Source organism: Jaculus jaculus, chromosome 3, assembly GCF_020740685.1.
Source record: "Jaculus jaculus isolate mJacJac1 chromosome 3, mJacJac1.mat.Y.cur, whole genome shotgun sequence".
Classification (NCBI taxonomy): Eukaryota; Metazoa; Chordata; class Mammalia; order Rodentia; family Dipodidae; genus Jaculus; species Jaculus jaculus.
Window position 1 is genome coordinate 125,327,177 of NC_059104.1, and position 21,989 is coordinate 125,349,165.

At 38.0% G+C, this 21,989-nt stretch overlaps 1 pseudogene; it reads left to right on the forward strand.

The window, feature by feature from the left end:
* The first annotated feature begins 738 nt into the window (after positions 1–738).
* Positions 739–20,108, forward strand: LOC101616231 (annotated as a pseudogene).
* The last annotated feature ends 1,881 nt before the right edge of the window (positions 20,109–21,989 follow it).

The window sequence follows — 21,989 nt, forward strand, 5'->3', positions numbered from 1 at the left end:
AGCAGACCAAAAAGGAACCCAACATGGCTCAGGGAAATCTTGCGGAAGAGGGGGCGGAAAGAATGTCAGAGTTACATGTTGGGTCATGATTTGCAGAGACATTTATCATACTAATAACTGGGGGCTAACTCCACAATGCACGACCCATTTTCATTAACAAGGAGGGTCTAATGGGAGGGGGTAGATCACAGATGAGCCTAAATAATGGTACCAAACTGCCTGTATTCACTGAAATTAAAACTAATAAATTAAATTAAAAAAAAAAAACAAACTTGGTTATCATAAAAAAAAAAACCTGGGAGAGGAAAAATGAACAACAAAAAAAATTAAACTCTATCTATCTGCCTCTTTCTCTCCCTCTCTGTCACTCTCAAATAAATAAAAATGAACAAAAACATTTTTGAAAAAAAAAGGGCTGGTGAGTTGGCTTAGTGGTTAAGTGCTTGCCTGTGAAGCCTAAGGACCCTGGTTCAAGGCTCGATTCTCCAGAACCCACGTTAGCCAGATGCACAAGGGGGCGCACGCGTCTGGAGTTCGTTTTCAGTAGCTGGAAGCCCTGGAGTGCACATTCTCTCTCTCTATCTATCAGCCTCTTTCTCTCTCTCTGTCACTCTCAAAGAAATAAAAGTGAACAAAAAAAAATTAAAAAAAAAAACTGGGGGAGGGAAGGAGGGAGAAAGGGAGCTAAGGAGGAAGGGCAGATGACAGACTGACGGGGAGAGCCGGTGGGTGAACAAGATGGAGCAGACTCAGAGCACCCAAAGAAAAGTCTGTTACTTCTATGACAGTGATGTTGGAAATGACTATTATGGACAAGGCCACCCAATTAAGCCTCACTGAATCCGTATGACTCATAATTTGCTGCTCATCTATGGTCTGTACCGAAAAATGGAAATCTATCGCCCTCACAAAGCCAATGCTGAGGACATGACCAAGTACCACAGTGATGACGACATTAAATTCTTGCTCTCCATTCGTCCAGATAACATGTCTGAGTATAGCAAGCAAATGCAGAGATTCAATGTTTGTGAGGACTGTCCAGTACTTGATGGCCTGTTTGAGTTCTGTCAGTTGTCTACTGGAGGCTCTGTGACAAATGCTGTGAAACTTAATAAGCTGCAGACGGACATTGCAGTGAATTGGGCTGGGGGCCTACATCGTGCAAAGAAGTCTGAGGCATCTGGCCTCTGTTACGTCAATGACATCGTCTTGGCCGTCCTGGAACTGCTAAAGTACCATCAGAGAGTGCTGTATATTGACATTGATATTCATCATGGCGATGGGTGGAAGAGGCCTTTTATACCACAGACCCTGTCTTGACTGTGTCCTTTCATAAATATGGAGAGTCCATTCCAGGAACTGGGGACCATTGGGATATTGGGGCTGGCAAAGGGAAGTACTATGCTGTTAACTACTCACTCCTTGATAGGATTGATGAAGAGACCTCTGAGACCATTTTCAAGCTGGTCATGTCCAAAGTAATGGATATGTTCCAGCCAAGTGCAGTGGTCTTACAGTGTGGCTCAGACTCCCTGTCTGGGGATCCATTAGGTTGCTTAGATCTGACCACCAAAGGGCATGCTAAGTGTGCGGAATTTGTCAAGTGCTTCGACCTGTCTATGCTTATGCTGGGAGGAGGTGGTTATACCATTGGTAATGTTGCCCAGTGCTGGACATACAAGATAGCTGTGGCTCTGGACCCAGAGATTCCTAATGAGATGCTATACAATGACTACTTTGGACCAGATTTCAAACTTCACATATGACCAACCAGAATACTAACAAATACCTGGAAAAGATCAAACAGAGGCTCTTTGAGAACTTGAGAATGCTGCCCCATGCACCTGGGGTCCAAATGCAGGCAATTCCTGAGGATGCCATCCCAGAAGAGAGTGGAGATGAGGATGAAGATGACCTTGACAAACACATCTCAATCTGTTCCTCTGACAAACAAATTGCTTGTGAGGAAGAATTCTCTAATTCCGATGAGGAGGGAGAAGGTGGTCGAAAGAGCTCTTCCAATTTCAAAAAAGTGAAGAGAGTCAAAACAGAAGATGACAAAGAAAAAGACGTAGAAGGAAAGAAAGAAGTCACAGAAGAGGAGAAAACCAAGGAGGAGAAGCCAGAAGTCAAAGGGGTCAAAGAGGAGACCAAGTTGGCCTGGCAGACTTTTCTAGCTTTGGCTTCTTGCCCAGATCCCCCCATCCCTCAAATTATATATATATATATATATATATATATATATATATATATATATATATATATATATATATATAATTAAAAAAAAAAAAAAACCCTGCACCATCTCTCCAACCATGACACTAAATTATTTTGTCTGCTTTTTCATTTCAAATGTATTGGTTCTTTTAAACACAAATAATTTAATTTGAAATTAAAGTTCATCTATAGAATTGATCTGAATTTAAAATAATGTATTGATATTTGAATATATTGCATGTAGATATTATTCATTTATTGCTACCTGATTTATAAAGGTAGTATAATGATGACATTTTCATGTAAAGTGTTAAGAAATCACACCAATTCAAATCTCTTAGCATAAAACCTTTCACTTTCCTGGACTTTCATTCTGTTTGTCATTCATTCACTGATTCACATTCTTGAAGTAATTCCTCTCTTGTGGGATTGCAATGTGAGTTAAGTACTTTATTAGCCCTCAAGTTTATCTATTTCTATGAAATAAAATCACTGTCAATTGATAGTATATTTATTTTATAACATTACAGAACATTATGTATATAGAAGAAAACATGCTGTCATCTGCCCTGGTAGTATGAAAGAAAAAAGCTATCATGGCATTTGTAAGATTTTTCTGCTGTAGCTGAAAGATGATTATGGGTTAGCTAAGTAGATACATTTTGGTAAGGTATTCCATGTACAGTGCAGCACATTTAAAAAGTGTGCTTTGCAATTTAATGAACATTGCAGCATCTTTCAAATGTAAAGCAAAAATTATACAATGGTCAAAGATAAAGCTGAACAGGAGGCAGAAACTGATTATAAAAAACATCTTCTTAAATGCAAATGAGTTTAGATTTTAGTCTAAAGATACAGAACAGTTTTGTAATGGAACAGTAGCATAATCTGATTTAAATGTAAATTCTTATTATATATCAGACTTGGATTTTTTTTTTCAGTCTTATCTAGGAACTTCAGAAGGTATTAAAAGGGGAACAAATGGGTAAAGAGAAGGAGCTAATCTAGACTGGCAATTAAGAAGTTTGTAGATGAATTTTCCTTTAATAACTCCAATAATTTTGAGTAAATAATTACATGACTTTTCTCCTTTGCTTTTTCTTGTATGAATATGAGAAATGTAAAGCATGCATGTAAGCAGGAAGTGTGTCAAGTATACCCAGACATCCTTGTCAAACACTGAGTAGAATTTCAATTCTTGTGGCATTCAGAAATGTTTCAAATTTATCAAAATAACAGACACTTCTTCATATTTCTTGCTGTATTTTCCAAGGATGACTCCCCGTTTTGCCATATAGCTAGTTTTCTTTAGCTTCTTTATTTTTTAACCTCAAAATATGTTTTGCATTTTCTCTTCTGAACCCTGCTAAGAGTCATTTTCCAGGTTCCACAGGAGCATATGAGATGTAAGACTACCAATTTTGAAGCCAATTTTCAAACTAAAATTATTTTTTAAAAAGAAGGTGAAATCTACAAACAAAAGCATTTTTGCACCCTCTCAAAGGGAAGTGAAAGGTGTAAGGGAAGGAGGCATTGTGTGAGCTGGGCTCCTGGATATATGCCAGGAAGAAGAACAGTGTCTCTGCTTCTACTCCTGCTTTCAAGGCTCTCATGCTGTTGTACTGATGGCTTCTCCAGTGTATCTGGAAAAGCCTTTACCTTTACTCAGCTGAAGGCCTTATGTATTCCCGCATTGGCCATACTCTACATCACTTTACTCCTCTCCCTCCTTTTCTTCTATTCTTATCATCCTCACTCCCAACAGTATCTCAGTTTTAGCTGTGGGATAATCATTGTACTGGGTCCTGGAAAGAATTTATGTGTAAATTACAGTTTCTGTAATTAAAATCATAGCACAGTGAAGAAGAAAATCACTAAATTGAATACATTTTTTAAAAAATCCCAATCTAGGGCTGGAGAGATGGCCTAGCGGTTAAGTACTTGCCTGTGAAGCCTAAGGACCCCGGTTCAAGGCTCGATTCCCCAGGACCCACATTATCCAGATGCACAAGGGGCTGCACGCATCTGGAGTTTGTTTGCAGTGGCTTGAGGCCCTGGCGTGCCCATTCTCTCCCTCTCTCTCTCTCTCTTTCTCTCTCTCTGCGTCTCTCTCAAATAAATAAAAATGAACAATTTTTTTTAAAAAATCCCAATGTAGTTCTACTATAATATAACTAAGGATCTTGTGAATGGGATTTAATACTTCTGACAATCATCTAGGAGGCACTTACTGAGTTCTCATTGGACAAGCCCAGGTCACTTCCTTTAATTCTCGCAGTAACTTATGAGATGATATTTCTTTCTCATTTATAACTCTAAAAATATTGTTCAAGACAAAATAAATATTGAAATAACATAATGAGCTATTGGGTAGACACACATAAAACACTTTTGCATTTCCTATGCACAATAGGTATATGGGGCATGGCAGACCTCACACATACTGTGTATTTTCAAAAGGAATAAATGTGAAACTCACATATATTGGCTGAATAAAGGACTAAGATCTAGAAATGCTAAACTTTGGTGATTTCCTATAATTTAAACTAAAAAAGTATGAAAGCAAAAGAGAATAGAGAAAATATTTTCTTTCCATAGCTGATCCTTACTTAAATTGCTCTTCATTAAATTTTGGCATCTTAATAAGCTAAAAAGTTTCTTACTTAACACAAAAAGATATAATTTATTGAAAAATCCTTTCTTCCCTACCCCTCAACCCAGAAACACCTGTTTCTAGAGTTACTGCATTACAAAGAGCCAGACCCATTCCTGAATGGCCCAAATCCTCCTCACCTTACGCCTGTACCCACACATACCCTCACAACCACTGAGGTCAAGCACATTTGCAAAGGGCATGACCCCTTTCCACTTGACCCTTCCACCCACGCACACCATCTGCATGGGGTCATTGCATTACAGAGGAACAGACAAGTTTGGGAAGGACATGATTTTCTCCCTCTACCTGACTCTTTGTGCACCCATATCACCAGCACCATGACAAGGTGGGTCACACAGGTTCAGGAAGAGCAATTTAATGGAATAATAGTCCTTTCAAATGTCCAGTAGGAGAAATAGAGGCTGTATGATCAAATGAATTCAATAACTTCAACCAAGTATGACCTTTCCTGGGATATGCAGAGTATTCATTTAGCCCTAAGAAAACATGTGTCACTATTTTATTCAGCATTTCACAGTCTTGTTTTTAACTTTAAATTGCTTTGGCCAGTGGCAGTCTCTTTTATTTATTTTTAGATGATTTCATCACAGCATGTGTTCCATGATCTGTTACTTTCTAATTTTAATATATCAATAGTCTCATATGTTTGAAGATTTACATTATAATTGCTAACTCTATTCTAATGAAATCTAGGTCTATATGCACACAGTGAAAAGATACTTTCAGCATCTTGATCATTTTAATGTGTCATCATAATTATGTTTTTCTGCTGGGAAAGATTGACACCACAAGAATACCAAAATTAAATAGAAATCTGTATTTACACAAAAGGTATTTACCAGTTTTTTAACCGCCTAGCTAAAAGATCCCCTTCTTCCTCCTCCTCCTCTTCCTTCTCCTCCTCTTCTTCCTCTTCATCTTTCTCCTCCTCTTCTTTCTCTTCCTTTTCTTTTTTCTCCTCCTCCTCCTTTTTCTCTCCCTCTCTTTCATGTCTCTCTCATAACACTATGGGAATTTTGATGGGGTATTTCTCTATCACTATACACTTTTTCAATTTTTACTTATTAATTTGAGAAAGCAAGAGAGGGAAAGAGGCAGAGAGAGAATGTGCCCCAGGGCCTCCAGCCACTGCAACAAAACTCCAGACACATGCGCTGCTTTGTGCATCTGACTTACTTGGGTCGAGGGGAACTGAACAGAGGTCCTTTGGCTTTGCAGGCAAATGCCTTAAATCCTAAGCCATCTCTACAGCCTTCACTACACATACACATTTTTGAAGTGCAGAGTGTACCTACAAAATTACAAAGACCAGAATGTCTATTCCTATATTTATAAGATCAGGGGGATAAGATGAGATTTAAGTGACTAGAACCAAAGCAAGAATAATTTTGATCCCTGTAGCATCAGCTGGCACCAAACATTGTGAATTACACATCCCATAGAGCAGCTAAAAGTTTAACCAATGAAGACTAGGAATGCTAAATGTAAATAAAAAGAAAGCATAATCAATCATTGAAGCCTGTGATGGTATGCTATGACCCACACTCTAATAAGTACAATGTCAATAAAGATCATAGCAAGACAGCTTTTATTCTCATTTTTATAATTGTGTCTTTCCATCATGAGCAGAACAAAACCTGAAACAAAACAAGTCATCTAGGAAGCAACAATGTAAAGGTAGAAAACTTTCCTGCTCACCACCCTACTATTCCATTTACCTCTGTATGGAGAGTTTTATACCACTAAGTAAACATAAAAAGCACAATTTTGAAGTTTTAACATTCTTGATACTACTTCCTATTATCTATCTCTAATTATTTATGGTGGATTTAGGATCTATATGAAATATAAGTATGGCTTGAACTTAGCAATGTATCTCTGCTATTGTAACCGATCCTTCATAGTGCATTGCATGTCTTCATCCGTGATTACAATGGTAAATCTCTGAAACACCTGTGTCTGCCAGTGAGGGCATCTTTAGAAAGGTTTAAGTACAGAGCAAAGACACACCCTGAATATGGGCAGCACTATCTCATGGTCTGTGGTACTGGTCTGGATGAAATGGAGGAAAGAGAAAGTCAGCAGATAACTAGCACTAATCTTTTTCTGCCTTTTGACTGCATATTCAATGTTACCAACTGCCTTGGGCTTTTGCCACCAAACCACCTACCTTCCATGATAGACTGTACACTCAAACCATGAACCACAATAAGTGATTCCTTCCTTTACTGTCTCTTTTTAGGATTTTTTTTTTTTGCATCAATGAGAAAGAAACTAATAGTTATCTTTCCTGAGTTTACATTTATTAATTATAATTCTCACTTAAGTGAAACATTTGGAGTACCCCAGAAACTATGACTTATCCCAACACTATTTACAGTGGCATCCTCAGCTTCACAGGAGTCTTTGTCACCAGAACATCTCCTGTGTAAAGGAGGCTATATGCATGGCAGGCCCGTGAGGGGTACAGTGCACAAATATTTGCCCAGCCTGAAAAGAAAAAGCACTTGATGTTGAGAAGTATGATGCTTTTCCTCATGCTCACCATAGTCTCCCAAACTTGCGTTTGATTTTCTCTTGTCTTGTGAAGCTATTTGTTTCTTTTGAATCACTATCAAATCCACAGGCGGTTACTTAGGTCTGTGGTGTTAATCACGCTGTATACCCTGACACTCCCACAGATGTTTTTTTCAGACCCACCTAAAAGTTTTACTCTCTGAAGACAACTCCAATCAGAATGTGTGCCTCTTTCATACGCATTCCCTGTGTTTTCTTCTATTAAATGCTGCAGGACTTTGACATTTCTTATCTTAGATTTATTTACTTGCCTTGTAATTCCTCCTAGGGGATATACCCCATGAGGGCAGGATCTAGGATTTGTTAATTGTTGTAACATTTTGCCATAGATATAGTGTCAAAACAACCCAAATTTGTTCCTACATATATGGATGAAAGAACTGGGAAATGAGTGTTATTGGACTAAAATAATGTGTCATCAAAGTTGTATTTCCCCTAGAGATTATGAAAGTATCCAGTTCATAACTCCAGACTTTATAGGCTCCTCACATTCTTCAGCTCTTGAAACCTTGTGAATCCAACAGTAAAATCCCTGTCTCAAAGTCTTTAGTGACTTTCACATTCGTACCTGTATGTGATGGCATTTGGCCTACCTGGGTTATCTGTAAAACCTGCCTCACTCAAAGTCCTTAATTTAAGTGTTCCTGAAATGTCCTCTTGGCTTTATAAGATGGTGAACTTTCCTTCTACACTGTGGGTGTGGTGATTACTAATGCTTGCTGATGAAACAACTGCTATGTTCAGGCTACTCAGTTTTCTATCATAACACATTTCATACTAATTTAGGCATGCAGTTTTTGTAACAAATCATAGGATTCCACAAAATGACACAGTACTATTCAGACACATGAGAGTCTGAAACAAAGTCCATGAATTTAACCTTATGTCATTATTTCAGGACTATAGTCCAGATTAACCATCACATCAATACATTTCTATAAAAGGGGGGAGACCTTTAGTATACTGGAAAAGTGCATAAGTATGCCTTAGTTTCCTTTTCTATGTTTTCTGTATAAAAGTCCATATTGGGGCTAGGAAGATGGCTAGGTGGGTAAGAGCATTTGCTATCCAAGCATGAAGACCTGAATTCAACCCCTGGCACCCACATTAAAAAAAAAAAAACTGGTTATAGTCATGCATGCATTTAACACAAGTGCTGAGTGGATCAGAGACAGGAGGATCACTGGGATTATCTGTCAATCTAACCAAAAATAGTATGAGCTCAAATTTCAGCAAGAGATCTTTCTTTGAAGAATAAGGTAGAAGAGCTATAAAGCAGAACACTTGGTATACTCTTCTAGCCTACTCACATATACACAGAGATAGGTGGGTGCAGCTGTACCCACACTAGCATATACCTCCCATATACATGTGAACGCAGCCTGCCAAAACACACATTAATAAATACAACTATGGGAGAAAGTACAATTCAAAACAGTACTCAAAACATTGGTTGTGAGAATTTTTTCTATCTTTTGGAGACTATGTGACAGGAAAGGATGGTGTTCTATGACATCAAAGTTAAAAATGAGGGGTAATATATCCAATACAGCATCTATACAGCATTTTTACATTACAGAAATGTTAGGAAATGACAGGACTGTGCTTTCTCATCTACGTTAACCTCTAAGAATTTTGTGATTGATTCTTCGTGTAAGAAGCTGACTGACAAGACATCAGGAATCTCTAACACCCACAGGTAAGTGTGGAGTCAGGAGCCTATTACAGTCTGCCACTCCAGCTCTACTCACCAGGGTGCAGAGAAAACGAGAGATCATAATAGGCATGCTGGTTTCTCATACGATCAAAGACCGCGAGTGAGGAAGTAGACTACCTTTTTGTCCCTTTATTCTCAGTTTTCCTATCCTTCAAGTGATTTACTTGAGCCCAGGATCAGGAATGCATAGGGTCTGTATGAACTTAATAGAGTTCTGAACAAAAGTAAAATGTCTCCATTACAAAGGGAATGTACTTATTCCCAAGAGGATACTCAATATTCACTTTCTATCATCAACTTCCATGTATTCTATAATTCCATCATGTATTTACTTGACACTTATAAAGCTCATACATGATATGTCCTGCTCTTTCCTCTAGCAGGAAAAAAATAAATAAATTGTTGTAGTACATACAGATCTCCTTGAAGATAAAAGCATCCACCCTAGTGGACAAGAGCTAGTAGAGCACTCACTCCATTCCACCTGCTTGAGAAGGCAACTCCGCACTTGCTCTCTGCTATCACACCCCAAAGTCCCCTTCATGCTGATGGTTCTCTTCTCTGCACTGAATTTAGTACTTAAAGCTCTGCACAGAGCAAATTTACTAGTTCTCCAGGGTTCTCTTAATGTGTACTTACATGTATGGGTTATTTAATCACCATTTCTTTATCTACAAAAAATACACTATTGTCTTCTACTTCTTCTGTAGTGAGGATATGTCTGATTTAGCTTTTTGAACTAAACAGGAAGGCTTCTAGGCAAGTCTTTTACTCTGGAAAATGCTTATCTTTTACTGAAAAATTCTTTTTTGTTAATGCTGTTCTAAATATCTCCCCCTTGAAGACTGACTCAATTGCTGAACACGTTGAGCAATTGCATAAAATGGTTGCCATAGTGGCTACTGGCTTAATCAAAAGAATCAATTGGGGGAATGTTTGGGATCAGCAAAACAGGTCAGCTCTTTCTCTAAACCTTGGAAGTTTTAGTTTAGGTTCTTCTAAGTAAATCTTTGCATATTTTTAAAAGATACTCAAGGAAAAATGAGTACATATCTCTCATTTAAAATCCCCAATGAGGGCTGGAGAGATGGCTTAGATGTTAAGCATTTGTCTGTGAAGCTAAGGACCCTGGTTCAAGGCTCAATTCCCCAGGACCCAAGTTAGCCAGATGCACAAGGGGGCACACGCATCTGGAGTATGTTTGCAGTGACTGGAGACCCTGGTGCGCCCATTCTCTCTCTCTCTCTCTCTCTCTCTCTCTCTCTCTCTCTCTCTCTCTCTCTCTTTCTCTCTCTGCCTCTTTCTCTCTCTAGCTCTCTCAAATGAATAAATAAAAATTGAATAAAATATTTAAAAAATAATTAAAAATAAATAAATAAAATCCCCAATGACAAAACTTTCTCTACCCCAAAGAAGCATGGTCCAATTATTTATTTATTTTTATTTATTTATTTATGTCTACCTCTTCATCCCCAAAAAATATACATGGCAACCTAGAGTGTCATCATATTTCCTCCTCAAATATTATGTGTTATGGTTACAGTGGCTATCACATTTTGCTGAGTGTTTAAACATTAAGGGTTATGAGCTCAAACTCCATGTGGGGCGTTTATATCTCTTGACCTGTGAAATGCAATGAGCTAGTATTGAAGAACACTATAAATAAAATACCTATATGAGGATATAAATAAAGTATATCTGCTGATAAAATATCTGACAATAGCAACTTAAGGAACAAAAGATATATTTGGCTCATGTGTAATGAGATAGAGTCCATTATGGAGGGGAAGTTTGATCACAGTAACATTAGGTGGCTTGTGACACAATATCAGTAGTCAAGAAACAGAGAGAGATGCAAGCTAGTGCTCTACTCAATTTATCTTCTCTTCTTTTTAGTGGGCCCTTTTCCTCAGGACTTTTGACTAACCCTCTCTGGAAAATCCCTAAGAGGCACAACCAGAGTTGTGTCTTTGAGGTGATTCTAGATCCAGTTAATCTGACAACAAATATGAACAATAAACAAAAGAATGTGCTTTTTTTGTTGTTTTTCTTTTGAGGTAGGGTCTCACTTTAGCTTAAGCTGACCTGGAATTTTCTATGTAGTCTCAGGGTGGCCTCAAACTCACTGCGATCCTCCTTCCTCTGCCTCCCAAGTGCTGGGATTAAAGGTGTGCACCACCATGTCCAGCAGAAAGTGCTTTCTTGATGGAAGGATAGCAAGTTCATTTCCATGTCAGAACAATTGAAAATGGTTGAAATACATTGAATGTCACAGTCCTGCTGAGAATTTGCACATCATTCAATGTATTTCTGGCAAGATATTTTATTCTCCCATATACCCTAAGATGGATGTATTCTCAAGATGTCTTTTGGTCTGGCTTCTTTCCTGTCAGCAGGTGTATATGAACTACATTTCTTGTTAACTCATATTCATTTTAGAGATGGAGATTACCTGGTAGACACCTTCTGGACAATATTCTTTAATATTCTGAAATATAACAAAATCATTTGTATACCTTTTCAACACATTGAACGATACTAACATAGTGTCTACTATGTTTTGTTTATATTTTCTTAATTTTACTGTATTTTCTAGAAATAATAACAATGAACAGTATAATTTTCTCCCTTTCCTGGACTATAAAATCCTCATGCAGGAGCATGAAATTAACATTCACGTAAAGTACACTTTTTTTTTTTTTTGCTTTGCTATTGTTGTACTGTGTGTGTGTGGTGTGGGTGTGTGTGTGTATGTGTGTGTGTGACAGGATATCAGGTAGTCCAGACTAGCCTCAAAATCACTTTCTAACTAAGGATACCTTCAGCTCCTGATACTCTGCCTTTCCTACCAGATGCTGGAATTACAGATATGCACCATCCAATCTGCAAGTAGTTATTTAAGGTACTGATTAGATGACTGAAATAATTTTCTTAAAATCATTATGCTTAAAGAATCCATTCATTAGTATCCTGCCATTTGAATTTTAGTGAATGATGGTCTTAATAATATCAGTATTTCTTAATGGAACTAGAACTACTTTACAATGCAGTTGGTATTCACTTGTTATGAATGTTTCCATGAAAAAAAAAATCATCATGTTCCCATGTAATGGAACTTCTTGGTAAAGGAGACTCAGCAAATGGTGGTGATTTCTTGGACAACTGAAATAGAACATAGAACAATGGTTCTCAAGTTAAGTTCCCATTACTCAAAGAAGCTTGACTGTAGGATTTATTTGCTGAATCTACATGAAGAACAACCAGAGAATAATCAATACAAGCAGAAAAAAATCCATATTATGAGAAGAAAATTGACCACCTGAGCACTGCAACAATACTGATAATACATCTGGGATCCTGAAAATAAGACATTGGAAGAATATAATTTAAATAGGGCAAGATAACAAAAATAACACATAGTCCATTCTAGTAGAAGTCAATGAAAGCAAATCTTATTAAAAATTTTGTTCAAAGTGATAATGGTACACACATTGCTATATACAGAAAAGGGCAAGCTTCCATACACCCTGTTCTGAATTGGATGTGTCCCCAAATGCTATCCACTGGGAATTTGATCTCCATGGAAACAGTTGTTGGAAGTGGGTCTTGATGAGAGGTGTTTAGGTCAAGAGGTTTCATCTTCAGGAATGGATCAAGGATGCTGGTTATGAAAAGGTTTGCGGCTTCCATTTCAGTCTCCTTTTCTCAGACATTTTTAGCCTCAAGTCTTCCACAGAATAGCCACCTGTGAAGACCCTCACCACATGCTGGGCCATGCTCTTTGACTCTACAGTCTCAAGTGATAAATTTCAGTACTTTATGAAATTACCGAGCATAGCATAACTATTCCATAGCATTAGAAATGGAATAGAATGTAAATTGAAATTGAATTATTTATGACAGTACCAAAGAGATCAAAACAGTGTCATTCTTTCAACAACTGGGATACATAAGACTTTGCATTTCATTGTATATCAATCTTTGCCTTTAAAAAGAGTTTTGGCCCTGAGTATATAACTCAGGTGGTAAAATGTTTAATTTTCAAGCATGATGACATGAGTTTCATTTTCAAAATCCACATTTTTAGAAAGCTAGGTGTGGTGGTGTACAAACAAAATCTGAGCACTGTGGAGGTGCAGACAGGAAGTTCCCATGGTCTACCAGCCAGACATTCTAGAATAATTTGCAAATTCCAGGCCAATTAGAGACCATGCCTCAAAAACAGGTGGATCATGTTAGAGGAATAACATTAAAGGTCATCTGTCCTGTGACCTGTGCATAGATGTGTGTGTACTTCTATACACATGTGTACCCCTGAATACACATACACACTAAATATACAAACACACACTCTAGTTAAAGCTATTCATGTTGAAGAATGTTGAAGAGAAATATATCTGTAATCTTTAATTTGCAGTGATACACATTCACAGAAGAAAATATAAATTGAGGGAAATGTCTCTGTGTATCATGACCCAAACTGTGTCTCTTGACATTCTTTCAGCCCCCTCGGCTGCAAAATTTCCTTGAGCCATGTTGGGTTCATTTTGAGTCTATTTCAGTAATGAAGTGTTGGGAGCCTCTGTGTCTCTGGATATCAGATTTGATAGGAGCTGATTGTTCTCAGTGTCAATCTCCTTCACCCTTGAGATGGTACCAGATTCACCAAGAAAACAACAGCTTTGCTTGTTTAGCCAAATATTCTTAGTTTCAGCTGGGTCTCTTTTGAGGTATGATGGGCTGGTTTTCTCCTTATGATCTGCATCTATCTGAAAAAGAGTAGCAGATTCTCCAATGCAGAGTAAAGTTAGCACCAGAAAAATGGGATAATCCTTATTTTTTTCATAGAGAATTTAATAGATGTAGACCCTCTTGTAGCCCATGATTGGTGGTAGGTTGAAAATGGAGAGCAAGTCATGTTTGGATATGGTTCTGACTTGTTTCCTAGCTCCAGCTATGGGTCCTGTTCCACTGAGTGGATCAGTTAGCAGCTGGTTCCCCACCATGGCTGTGTGCCACTATATCACTTGTGAGAGCATCACAATGGATTATTTTCTGTTAAGTAGGTTAGACCATGAGTTGCTTGGACAGATATTGGTCATTTTCTCCCATTCGCCCATGTTGCACTTCTGGCACTAGATGTGCTGACTGTCTGGGGACTGACTCTCTTCCAGCTTCCAGCCATGTCACTCCAAGTTACGTGTCAACCACATATGGTATCTACAGCAGTAGGGTCTTACCACTAATCTTTGGTGGGTCAGCAAGTACTCTGACAGAAATCTGTCATTCTTTTAGGAAACCATGTAGGTCTCTCTGATCAAAAGCTTATTGTGGATGCTAGCCACCTGCTGGTACTAGGAGTTACAGGTCAGTGCCCACTAAGAAAAGGAAGAAAAAGAAAACTAATATAAAAGAGTTAGAGAGAAGAGGGAAGAGAGAGGGGGAGAGAGAGACAGAGAGAGAGAGAGAGAGAGAGAGAGAGAGAGAGAGAGAGAGAGAGAGAGAGAGAGAGCTATAGAAGATTAAAGTCAGTCTTCATCATATGCTCTCCAGTGCCTTGTGACTCATGTGTTCCCTCTAAGAGCTTGGTGAAGGTTCAACCATTTGTTCTGCCTTTTAGGATGTAGAACAGATTGGGTCTTGAAAGTTTGTGTATCTTTTACAAAAGCATTTATTTCAAAACTTTATCCTAGCTTGGGTGAGGCAATCTCCTAAAGTTACTTTGGAAATTGTGTAGCAAACTTCCTATGATTCATGAGGAGAAATGGATTTCATATTCCCATGTACAAACAAGAATGTTAGGTGTTGCAGTTACCTTCTCATTGCTGTGGAAACAACTAATCAAAACAGATGATGGGAGAGAAACTCTTATTTTGAATTATAGTCTCAAGGGGAAGGTTCATGATGGCCAGGGAAGACACAGCAAGAGCAGATGCTGGACATCACATCTTCCACAGCAGGTGGAAAACAGTAGCAGGAGAATGAGCCAAATTCTGGCAAAGGGAAGCAGGCTATACACCTCGACCTGTCCCCAACAACACATCTCCTTCATTAAGGCCTGGCCTTGCAATGACCAGGAGACTGAATATTCAAAACACATAAGTTTATGAGGAATATTTGATTAAAACATTGTGGTAGACATCATGCAAGTGAATTTATGTTTTTGTAGCCAATGAGCTAGTACAATAAATATCTCTCTGGAGATGAGAGAGGAAGGGATAAGTAGTGTATAACAGATCATGCTTCTTCTTCAAGGATGGGTTGGGGATACTGACCTAGCTCTGTACACTTATGATTACACCAAACACAGAATTAATATTTAAACATTAAACAAAAAGACAAACTTTGTTTTTGATCATGGCTTCCTTTTTGAAGACTCAAAAAAACCATATCATTACTACATACATATGCTTTACAATAAGTAAATAATAAACACCTCATCACTGAAACAGACCAAAAATGAACCCACCATGGCTCAAGGAAATTTTGCTGAAGAGGGGGTGGAAAGAATGTCAGAGACACATGTTGGGTCAGGATATGCAGAGACATTTATCATACCAATAACTGTGGGCTAACTCCACAAGGCATGACCCATATACCTCAATAAGGAGGGGCCAACGGGGAGGGGGTAGGTCATGGATGAGCCTCATAATGGTACCAAATTGTCTGTATTTGCTGAACAGAAAACTAATTAAAATAATAATAATAAGAAGAAGAAAAATATAAATCATAGGAGTGGTAAAATGGATTATAAATTATCAGTGATTCCTTATCCTCTGCTTCTCTTCCTTTTCTACTCTCCTCTGTGTCTCTATGAACATCTTCAAACATCCTGATTATTCCTGTGACATATTGAAACTTCTCATCTTGATTTCTCGGGATGATCAGCTTATTAGTACTTTTCATATAATTTTGTTTTTGAAATCATCTTTTCTATGTATTATCATATCGCACTACTCTTTTCTCTTCAAATACTTACTAGCTTTGAAATGCACAGCTATTTAGTAGGTTCTATTAAATGTATATCCACTGTGAAGAGCAGGAAAAATTTTAATGCTGAATCATCTCCAGGATTATGATTAGAATCTTGAATTATATGACATATTTTAGTGTTATCTGATTTGATTAGAATCAATATTAAATTCCAGAAAAAAAAGCCTTTTCCACTGCCAAATAACTCAATGTTTTCTTCAAAGACTAGTCTAGTTATTCTAATCTGTGACAATTTCCTTGATTCATTATGGTGAATTTTCAACAAATTTAATTGCATCCTATTTTCAAATTTTCTGTCTCTGTTTTACTCAGGAGAGGGAATACATGCCTAATACTGAAAACCTATAACCATGAGCCCTAGGGATGTAATGTCTGCTGACATCTGGCTAACTACATATATTATGCTCATCAAACTACCCAGTAAACACTTTTCTCAATGCCTATACCCATATATTATTGCTACTCTGAGTTTTTGGTTACAGAATCTTCTCTTTTTAGATGGTGGTAACCTCTTAGATGATTCAAAAGATACCATAGTGCTGATAAAAAATGATAGAGGGGTGCTCAGCACTTATACATCTCTATCACACCTTCCAAAATTCAGGGTCCTTCACAGAAGAGGTGGCAGGAAGATTGTGAGAGCCAAAGGAAGGATAGGACTCCTTACAATACACTCCTCCAGATACAAAATAGCCTGTATATCCATGACTCCACAGTGCCTGGCCCTACCTACCAAAGAGCAGCATAATTGGAGGAAAAGATGATGACATAAAAATTAAAGAGAGACTGATTGAGAGGGGGAGGGGATATGATGGAGAGTGGAGTTGTGAAGGGAAAAGTGGGGGGAGGAATTATCATGGCTTATTGTCTATAATCATGTAAGTTGTCAATAATAGTGTATTTAAAAGTATAGTCCCTTCACTTTGTTATAATACACTATATTTTAGTTGGAACTCTATTTTCTATTTGTATGTGTATGTGCACGTGTGTGTGTGTGTGTGTGTGTGTTTGTGTGTATACGCATGCCTGTGGAGACCACATATCAACATTGGGTACCATTCTCAATCACTCTCTGCCTTGAAATTTCAAAGAAGATATCCCATTGAAACCAGAACTCATGAAAGTAGCAATTCTCATTAGCCAGCTTGCCTCAAGGTTTGTCCTATCTCCATCTCCACAGTATTGGGATTTACAAATGTGCACCCCCATGCTGACCTTTACATGGGTTCTGGGCATCAATCTCAGGTATTTAGGACTTTATTGGTATTCTGTAACCCTAGACCCCTAACTTTAATTTTGATGTTTATTTTCCCAGTATTACTGTTAGTTATATTCTATATTCTATCATTGAATGTATCAGTGGATTTAGTGAATGCTTTTATCTTGTCATCTTACTTTCTAAGCATTATAATGATATGTTGTCCAAGCCAGGTGATGCTGGATCATATGGGGTCTGACATAAATTCCCTGGGTCAGAATTTTCATGAAATCTGTAGGTCTATGAATAACCACAACAGCTGCACTGTGCATTAAGGCTGGAGAGGTAATGCCTGCAATTCTCCTCTACCTGCACTGTACTGATGTAGGTATTGTCTTTCAGAGGAAAGGTTGCTTCCTAGTGCTTCTATGACCTCATATATGTTTCTGTAACACTAACTTTGTCACATTTTTTCTGAAGCACAATCGAAATTATTTCTTTTATCTAGTAGTAAGTCTACTTCAGGCAAGAACACACTTGGTTTGGAGCTAAACTTGTAGAGGCCTTACCATTCATAAACACACAACATAGTATCATTATGAAATACAAACATAACAGGAATTCAGCTTTTGGTACTCAGTCCTGCTTAATATGACTTCTGCTTTAACACTTGTGAGCATCTTCACCCTTGGAAAACAATTCGACTTTATTTTGCTTGAAAGGAAAGGTTATTATATCCCAATTGTTTGAAAGTTTGGGAAATATTACCTCAAATGAGAAGTGTGCTTTGAATCGAAAGATAATTTGAGCAATAGCAATACTTGTGTAAGAGGAAGACAAGTTAAGCAGCATAACAATATTTCAATGTTCTGTTACATATTCTTGGGCTCATTGTATAATATTTGTGTGAAAACAGATTGGGTGCAATTTTGAGCTAAATATGTAATAATTGTGAATTATGTATTTATTATACATCCAATTATCACAGTTTATCAATGCCACCAGAAAGATATTCAAGCCATTCATTTTTTCTTAAATTTATTTATTTGAGAGTGACAGACACAGAGAGAAAGACAGATAGAGGGAGAGAGAGAGAATGGGCACGCCAGGGCTTCCAGCCTCTGCAAACTAACTCCAGACGCGTGCGCCCCCTTGTGCATCTGGCTAACATGGGACCTGGGGAACCAAGCCTCGAACTGGGGTCCTTAGGCTTCACAGGCAAGCGCTTAACCACTAAGCCATCCATCTCTCCATTCATTTCAATTATATTTGTAATTTGACTGTATGCAACATGAATACCTAGCATGGTCCATGTCATTATCAAAACATATAATACAAGGTAAACATGCATGCAAAATGTTTTAGTTATTTCTATTTTAAAAAGTTACCCTGGCCGGGCATGGTGGCACACAATTTTAATCCCAGCACTTGCGAGGCAGAGGTAGGAGTATCACCATGAGTTCGAGGCTACCCTGAGACTCCATAGTGAATTCAAGGTCAGCCTGGGCTAGAGTGAGACCCTACCTTGAAAAACAAAAAGTTAGCTTGGCCATATTGTCTCCCTTTACCTTCTCATACAAGGTTCAGGAATATTGAATATGAGACTATTCCTTACAAGCAAAGCAGTGTGTTATGATTTTGCATTAGTTCACTCTATGGGTACATATGGTGATTTGAATGTATGGCCCCATGGTCTCAAGTTTGAAACTTGAGTCTTATATAGTGGAGCCCTACTGGGGAAGAGTTATATAGAGAGGAGTTTGAGCTCTGGCCTTTTTTGTTGTTGTTATGGACATACTCATGTAAATAGCACATGTTGGTATCATCCTTACCCTTATCTCTGGCCCCTCCTCCAAAGGTACCTTCCTCCTTTGGGATGCTGGTTATCCCCATGGGGATTGTGGGTCGTGCATTGTAGGGGTAGCTATCAGTTAAGGGGAAGAGGCAATGTCTCTGTGTGTGTAATGCACCAACTTGTGGCTCTGACAATCTTCCCCCTCTTTGGTGAGTTTCTCTGAGCCATGTTGTGTGTGTTTTAGAGTCTACTTCAGTGATGGGCTCATAGAAAATTCTGTATCTCTGAATCTCTAGTTTTGTAGGAATTGAGTGTCCTCAGTGTCCATTGCCTTCACCCTAGTACTGCTATCTGGTTCACCAAGAAAGCAGCACTCTTTCTCATTTCCCCAATTCCTCTATGGTTTCAGCTGGGGCTCTTTGGGCTGTTTGCTGTTGGTGGTGTCTTTCTGCTCGGGTCTATGGAAATTAGGCAGCTTCTTCCACCATTGATAGTGTTCCCCTGGAATTTTCAAGTCTGAAATAATCCCTTTCCTCCCATAAGCTGCTTCTGATTGGATGTACGTCCCAGCAACGAGAAGCTGACTACAACACTAGAAAATACATTTTAAGCTATACAACTTAAATTGTCCACTGTCTATTGAAATCAAGTTCAAATAAAGCCAATAGTTCATTCTTCTGACAGTTTGGCAGATAATAGCACAGGTGGAATGAAGCCACAATGCTTTCTAGTCCAAACGGAAGGATTATTTTTCTTGATATTGATACACATAGAGAATAATGTTAAAAGCAATCTTAATTATTGTGATTAAATTGGATGTATACTAAAATACCTATTGGGTTGAATTAAACTTATTTCTTTATGTTTTAGGGCACTGATGGACCATACTCAGACAAAAGAGTTCCTCACTAGGAAGCAGTTCACTAGAGTGTAGAGGTTACTGTGAACTCATATGCAATACACTATAAAATCATCATCCTAAATTTCCCCTGCTTTTACTCTGGTGCAGTATTATTTCATTATCAATGTGATAATTTTGAAAGATAAACTTATGTAAGGAATCACAAAGGGACATTTTACTGAGGAACAATTTTCTTGAGTGTAGCCTGAAAAGATAGGAAAGGAATTCTGGCAGATGTCAGAGCTGTGGCATTAGCTAGGAGTTAGGGAAAAGACTGAGAAGTTGAAGTGATAGTCACATGTTTTTCAATGAAGAGAATCAATTAAGAATCCCCCTTGCACAACATAGTTTGAATTTGTACACATATGTATGATCATGAACTACCAATACAATGCAAGAATATTATATTTTATTAACTTTCCAACAATTCCTTTTGCTTCCACAGCCATCACTGATTTTCTATTTCTCATTGGTGGCACTATTAACATTTGTACTGTAGCTTTCCAGAAGGAGAGTGGCATCCCTTTCACTAGTGTGTTACACACCCCATGCCCACAGAATTCTCCCCTGACCCTCTCAATTGAGAAACCAAAAGTCTCAGATGCTGCCAGCGGTGCCTATGGAGACCACCTGTTTTCTTGCTGAGGTCCACTGCAGATCAGTTTAGCATTTAATATGAAGAGAGTCATACAGGCTGCAATCTCTGTGCTCATTTATCGCCTCAGCTTAATGACCTTGAGATTCATCTAGGTTATAACATGTACTCTTTCATTTTTTTCTAAGATGCTAGTATTGATAACTCAATTCATTACACATCAATTTTCATCATCTCAAATAGTGGTTTTCTCTTTATACCTTCAATGCTCCACCTCAGTCCTTTCTGATTATTAGACCTTTACTAACTAATTTAATAATTAATCTATGTACTTAACATGTCACATTTTCCTCATGTGTAATTTTTATTGAGCTTATACTGTGAAATCTAGGTCAAGACTTTCGTGAAAGTTTCAGAGCTACTTTGGCAATAGAATGAAATTACTTGTAGATCAGCTTGGAATTTCAAATCTTTATTTTGTCTAAATAATAGCACAATTAGTAATTTTGGATAGGATAAGTGAGGTAGCATGACCATTGTGGCTTTTAACCGAACTGTCTAAGATATGACACCATTGTATGTTTTATATTGATTCTTTGAAAATTTCCCATAAAGAGCAAAGTTTATCTTTTTAGCATTCATTGTAAGTCCTTAATGCAAACTTTGGTCTTCTTATTCTCTTTCTTTTCCAGCTATTCCCTACCTCTCCTGTAACTTTTCCCAAACATGTATCTAGCCTGAGGGTTTACATCCACTGGGTGTTTCTGATAATTACTTATTTTTTAGCTTTTGTGTTCTTTCTCAAATGAGAAACTATTACCTATCTTTGTCCTTGTAAGCTATTCTATACACACATATTACTACACATGTGATCTCAGTGAAAGAAATTCATTTTGCTGAAACTGGTAAGCAAAACCATAAGGAAGAAAATATGAACCACACATTCCAGTGACTTTCTAAGAGATGACTCATAACTAAAGTGTAATTGCCCCGGTGTTCAAGTATTAGCTCACTGAAGAAGAGTTACTACTTTTGTCCCCACATGTCAATGGCTTTCCCACTTGGTCTTATGATAAATAAATAAGACATTTGCTAAGCATATTTTCTGCTTATACATTCATCTGTCTGTCTAATTGAAGAAATAGAGATAAAAAATTACGGAACAGGGGCTGGAGAGATGGCTTAGCGGTTTAGCGCTTGCCTGTGAAGCCTAAGGACCCCGGTTCGAGGCTCGGTTCTCCAGGTCCCACGTTAGCCAGATGCACAAGGGGGCGCACGCATCTGGAGTTCGTTTGCAGAGGCTGGAAGCCCTGGCGCGC